This window comes from Oncorhynchus gorbuscha, unplaced genomic scaffold (genome assembly GCF_021184085.1).
Source record: "Oncorhynchus gorbuscha isolate QuinsamMale2020 ecotype Even-year unplaced genomic scaffold, OgorEven_v1.0 Un_scaffold_14637, whole genome shotgun sequence".
NCBI classification, from domain to species: Eukaryota; Metazoa; Chordata; class Actinopteri; order Salmoniformes; family Salmonidae; genus Oncorhynchus; species Oncorhynchus gorbuscha.
The window spans coordinates 1-6305 of NW_025756579.1; the positions used below are offsets into that span (position 1 = coordinate 1).

Below are 6305 nucleotides of genomic sequence, written 5' to 3' on the forward strand. Positions count from 1 at the left end.
CCAGACCTCTACTGGTTATAGATAACACACTGGATCATCATCCAGACCTCTACTGGTTATAGTAAACACACTGGATCATCATCCAGACCTCTACTGGTTATAGATAACACACTGGATCATCATCCAGACCTCTACTGGTTATAGATAACACACTGGATCATCATCCAGACCTCTACTGGTTATAGTAAACACACTGGATCATCATCCAGACCTCTACTGGTTATAGTAAACACACTGGATCATCATCCAGACCTCTACTGGTTATAGTAAACACACTGGATCATCATCCAGACCTCTACTGGTTATAGTAAACACACTGGATCATCATCCAGACCTCTACTGGTTATAGTAAACAGACTGGATCATCATCCAGACCTCTACTGGTTATAGTAAACAGACTGGATCATCATCCAGACCTCTACTGGTTATAGTAAACAGACTGGATCATCATCCAGACCTCTACTGGTTATAGTAAACAGACTGGATCATCATCCAGACCTCTACTGGTTATAGTAAACAGACTGTCTCTTTGTCTCTCTGTGTCCGTCTCTCTGTCTCTTTGTGTCTCTCTGTATCTGTGTCTCTCTGTATCTGTGTCTCTCTGTGTCCGTCTCTCTGTCTCTGTGTGTGATTAGCTCTGCCTGATGGCAATGTTAAAGGTGTTAATATCCTTTCCTGTCTCAGGTCCTAATCTGAAGACGTTATGCAAGCTTGCTGTTATTAACTACAGTCTGGACCAGCAGGGACTACCACACGACATCAGGTAACACCTTCCCCTAACCCTTAACCCCTGACCCTAACGCAAGCTAACTGTTATTAACTAGTCTGGGCCAGGGTGGTCTACCACACAACCTCAGGTAACCCCTTCCCCTAACCTTTAACCCCTGACCCAAGCTAGCTATTATTAACTAGTCTGGACCAACTAGTACTACCACACTCTCTTCTCCTCAACTCTTTCTATCTACTCTTTTCTCTTCCTCTCCTTCTCTTCTCCTCAACTTTTTCTATCTACTCTTTCTCTTCCTCTCCTTCTCTTCTCCTCAAATCTTTCTATCTACTCTTTTCTCTTCCTCCTCCTTTCCTCTCCTCTACTTGCCTCTTTCCTTCTCTCCTTCTTTCCTCTCCTCTACTTGCCTCTTCCCTTCTTTCCTCTCCTCTACTTGCCTCTTCCCTTCTCTCCTTCTTTCCTCTCCTCGCCTCTTCCCTTCTCTCCTTCTTTCCTCCTCTACTTTCCTCTTCCCTTCTCTCCTTCTTTCCTCTCCTCTACTTGCCTCTTCCCTTCTCTCCTTCTTTCCTCTCCTCTACTTGTCTCTTCCCTTCTCTCCTTCTTTCCTCTCCTCCTCATCTTTATTTTCTACTCTCTACTCTCTTCTCTCCACGTTCTCTTCTCTCCTCCTCATTTCTCCTTCCTCTTCTCTCCTCCTCGTTCTCTTCTCTCCTCTCTCCTCCTCATTCTCTTCTCCTTGTTCTCTCTCCATTTCTCTCTTGTACTTCTTTCTCTCGCCACTCCTCTTTCTCTCCTCTTTCTCTCTTTCTCTCTACTTTTCTCCTCTCCTCTTCTGTCGTCCTCTTCCTCCTAGTGGTTGCGTTATTATATCTTTGTGTGCTTGACAGCATCGTCAGTCTCGTCCAGTAAAAGGTTTTATTTTCCATGCTAATGTTCTGCTAGTCAACACGTTTATCTGCTACCACTACTAATGTTCACCTGATAATTAACTGAATCCGTGTGTGTGAACACACACACCACTCTGGTGGGATCAGGCGGGTCCCAGTGACTGATCTTCAACCCCCATGCCAATCACCCCCTGTCCCACAACACACTGGAGTCATCCCCCTCCTCACACACGCTTCCAGCAAGTCAGAAAGAGTGTGTTACAAGAGAGAGAGAAAGGGAGGGAGTGAGTTTGAAAGGCGAGCCAGTGAAAACAACCAGGGACCTGTCATCAGGCCAGCTCTCATCTCACTCCCCCTAGTCTCCCTCTGTAACCCTCAGCCTCTCTAGTCTCATCAGTCTCTCTCCCTAGCCCTCACCCTCTCTAGTCTCATCAGTCTCTCTCCCTTACCCTCTCCAGTCTCATCAGTCTCTCTCCCTAGCCCTCACCCTCTCTAGTCTCATCAGTCTCTCTCCCTTACCCTGTCCAGTCTCATCAGTCTCTCTCCCTAACCCTCAGCCTCTCTAGTCTCATCAGTCTCTCTCCCTAACCCTCAGCCTCTCTAGTCTCCCTCTGTAACCCTCACCACTAGTTGTGCTGCTCCCTGATTGTCATGTTACAGCTTACTCAAAGCCTCAGTGAGGCTTCCCTGAGCCTGGCCTACAGAATCACTGAGAGAACAAACAACCAGAGGTCCTCAATGAATGACAAAGGATGTTGATATAGCCAATTGTTACGCATTGACTTTCTCTTTCTGTGTCTCCTGTCTGGGTCTCCTGTCTGGGTCTCCTGTCTGGGTCTCCTGTCTGGGTTTCTTGTCTCCTCTCTGGGTCTCTTGTCTCCTGTCTGGATCTCTGTCTCTCTCCGTGTGTCTCCTGTCTGGGCTCTCTCTCTCCTGTCTGGGTCGGTCACTCTTGTCTGGGTCTCTTTTCTGGGTCTCCTGTCTCTTTCTCCTGTCTGGGTCTCTCCTGTCTGGGTCTCCTGTCTGGGTCTCTCTCCTGTCTGGGTCTCTGTGTTCCATGTAGGTGGGAGCTGAACGCCATGACGACCAACAGTAACATCAGTAGACCCATCTTCTCCTCTCACGGCTAATCTGGACTGGTACCCTCCCCAGTACCAGAACACCAGGGCTGAACTGACCCAGAGATACCACCAGTATCTGAACACCAGGGCTGAACTGACCCAGAGCTACCACAGTACCAGAACACCAGGGCTGAACTGACCCAGAGATACCACAGTATCTGAACACCAGGGCTGAACTGACCCAGAGATACCACAGTACCAGAACACCAGGGCTGAACTGACCCAGAGATACCACAGTATCTGAACACCAGGGCTGAACTGACCCAGAGATACCACAGTATCTGAACACCAGGGCTGAACTGACCCAGAGATACCACAGTACCAGAACACCAGGGCTGAACTGACCCAGACATACCACAGTATCTGAACTCTACAGTCTGGACTGATTCCACCAGAACCCTACTGTCTGGACTGATTCCACCAGAACCCTACTGTCTCTTGATGTTGGCTAAGTGAAATCATTGACCTCCCAGTTCACCAGATCTTCTCTATTTTAGCCCCTGGACACTGACAGGAGGGGTTCTATTGGTGCTGAATGCTGTTTTAGTATCTGGGTTTGTGTTGCTCTAATACTCACAACTCAATGAGAATCACTTTGATTGTTAACTAGTGTTACAATGAGCAGAACATATTCTCCCTGATTGTTTTACCAGTATTATAATGAGCAGAACATATTCTCCCTGATTGTTTTACCAGTATTATAATGAGCAGAACATATTCTCCCTGATTGTTTTACCAGTATTATAATGAGCAGAACATATTCTCCCTGATTGTTTTACCAGTATTAAAATGAGCAGAACATATTCTCCCTGATTGTTTTACCAGTATTAAAATGAGCAGAACATATTCTCCCTGATTGTTTTACCAGTATTATAATGAGCAGAACATATTCTCCCTGATTGTTTTACCAGTATTATAATGAGCAGAACATATTCTTCACTCAACACTGATATTTTTTTTAAATTGCAATGATAATGCTGTTCTTGTTTTCTCTGGTCCGTTCTTCTTCTCTGACTGATCAGATCAGTCTGTAGTGATTATCATGTTTTTAAAGGAGAAATCCGCCATTAGAAAAGCATCTACAGTGGGGCAAAAAGTATTTAGTCAGCCACCAATTGTGCAAGTTCTCCCTCTTAAAAAGATGAGAGAGGCCTGTAATTTCCATCATAGGTTCACTTCAACTATGACAGACAAAATGCGGGAAAAAATCCAGAAAATCACATTGTAGGATTTCTTATGAATTTATTTGCAAATTATGGTGGAAAATAGTTCTGTCATCTCTTCTCTCTGTGGAACAACTGGACGCCACAAACATGTCTTCTACCTGACAGAATGCCTCCAACTAACCCCCATAGTTTACTGAGATGATCCCAACCCCCATAGTGATGATCCCAACCTCCATAGTGATGATCCCAACCCCCATAGTGATGATCCCAACCCCCATAGTGATGATCCCAACCCCATAGTGATGATCCCAACCCCCATAGTGATGATCCCAACCCCCATAGTGATGATCCCAACCCCCATAGTGATGATCCCAACCCCATAGTGATGATCCCAACCCCCATAGTTTACTGAGATGATCCCAACCCCCATAGTGATGATCCCAACCCCCATAGTTTACTGAGATGATCCCAACCACCTAGAACAAGTTAACAAAGATTATATCCATCTCCTGGGTAGTCAAAAATACCAGTTACCTTGCTTTTCTTGCTCTGATTTTACCTATCCTGGCACAGCAGAGTATACAGCTTACCTATCCTGGCACAGCAGAGTATACAGCTTACCTATCCTGGCACAGCAGAGTATACAGCTTACCTATCCTGGCACAGCAGAGTATACAGCTTACCTATCCTGGCACAGCAGAGTATACAGCTTACCTATCCTGGCACAGCAGAGTATACAGCTTACCTATCCTGGCACAGCAGAGTATACAGCTTACCTATCCTGGCACAGCAGAGTATACAGCTTACCTATCCTGGCACAGCAGAGTATACAGCTTACCTATCCTGGCACAGCAGAGTATACAGCTTACCTATCCTGGCACAGCAGAGTATACAGCTTACCTATCCTGGCACAGCAGAGTATACAGCTTACCTATCCTGGCACAGCAGAGTATACAGCTTACCTATCCTGGCACAGCAGAGTATACAGCTTACCTATCCTGGCACAGCAGAGTATACAGCTTACCTATCCTGGCACAGCAGAGTATACAGCTTACCTATCCTGGCACAGCAGAGTATACAGCTTACCTATCCTGGCACAGCAGAGTATACAGCTTACCTATACTGGCACAGCAGAGTATACAGCTTACCTATACTGGCACAGCAGAGTATACAGCTTACCTATACTGGCACAGCAAAGTGTACATCTTACCTATACCACTCCCGTAACCTAGCCAACCGTTAGCCAACCGTTAGCAGCTGATGCCAGCCAGATGGCTGTGTCCTGTCTGTCTAATGAAAGTATTCAGACCCCTTGACTTTTTTCACATTTTGCTACGTTACAGCCTTATTCTAAAATGGATTACATTCATCAATCTTCACACAGTACCCCATAACGACATCACAGTACCCCATAACGACATCACAGTACCCCATAACGACATCACAGTACCTCATAAGGACATCACAGTACCTCATAAGGACATCACAGTACCCCATAACGACATCACAGTACCCCATAACGACATCACAGTACCCCATAACGACATCACAGTACCTCATAATGACATCACAATACTGCATAATGATTAAGCAAAATGAAACACATTTACCTAAGTATTCAGACCCTTTACTCAGTACTTTGTTGAAGCACCTTTGGCAGCGATTACAGCCTCAACTCTTCTTGGGTATGATGCTACAAGCTTGGCACACCTCTATTTGGGGATCTGCAGACCCTCTCCAAGCTCTGTCGGGTTGGATGGGGAGTGTCGCTGCACAGCTATTTTCAGGTCTCTCCAGAGATTTGATCGGGTTCAAGTCCAGGCTCTGGCTGGGCCACTCAGGGACATTCAAAGACTTGTCTCGAAGCCACTCCTGCGTTGTCTTGGCTGTGTGGCTAGGGTTTTTGTTCTGGTGGAAGGTGAACCTTCGCCTCAGTCTGAGGTCCTGAGCGCTCTGGAGCTGGTTTTCATCAAGGATCTCTCTAGTTTATTCCGTTCATCTTCACCTCGATCCTGACTAGTCTCCCAGTCCCTGCCGCTGTAAAACCTCCCCACGGCATGATGCTGCCACCACCATGCTTCACCATAGGGATTGTGCCAGTTTTCCTCCAGACGTGATGCTTGGCATTCACGCCAAAAAGTTAAATCCTGTTCAATCAGGGTTTCATCACACCTGTCTTTGGCAAACTCCAAGCGGGCTGTCATGTGCCTTTTACTGAGGAGTGGCTTCCATCTGGCCACTCTACCATAACGGCCTGATTGATGGAGTGTTGCAGAGATGGTTGTCCTTCTGGAAAGTTCTCCCATCTCCACAGAGGAACTCTGGAGCTCTGTCAAGTGACCATCAGGTTCTTGGTCACCTCCCTGACCAAGACCCTTCTTCCCTGATTGCTCAGTTTGCCCAG

General features: G+C 46.5%; 1 long non-coding RNA gene across 1 annotated transcript; it reads left to right on the plus strand.

The window, feature by feature from the left end:
* The first annotated feature begins 48 nt into the window (after positions 1–48).
* On the plus strand, positions 49–3667 carry LOC124030734. Its single transcript, XR_006838020.1, has 2 exons — positions 49–763; positions 2678–3667. It is a non-coding gene; the product is annotated as an uncharacterized LOC124030734 (long non-coding RNA).
* Positions 3668–6305: the final 2638 nt, after the last annotated feature.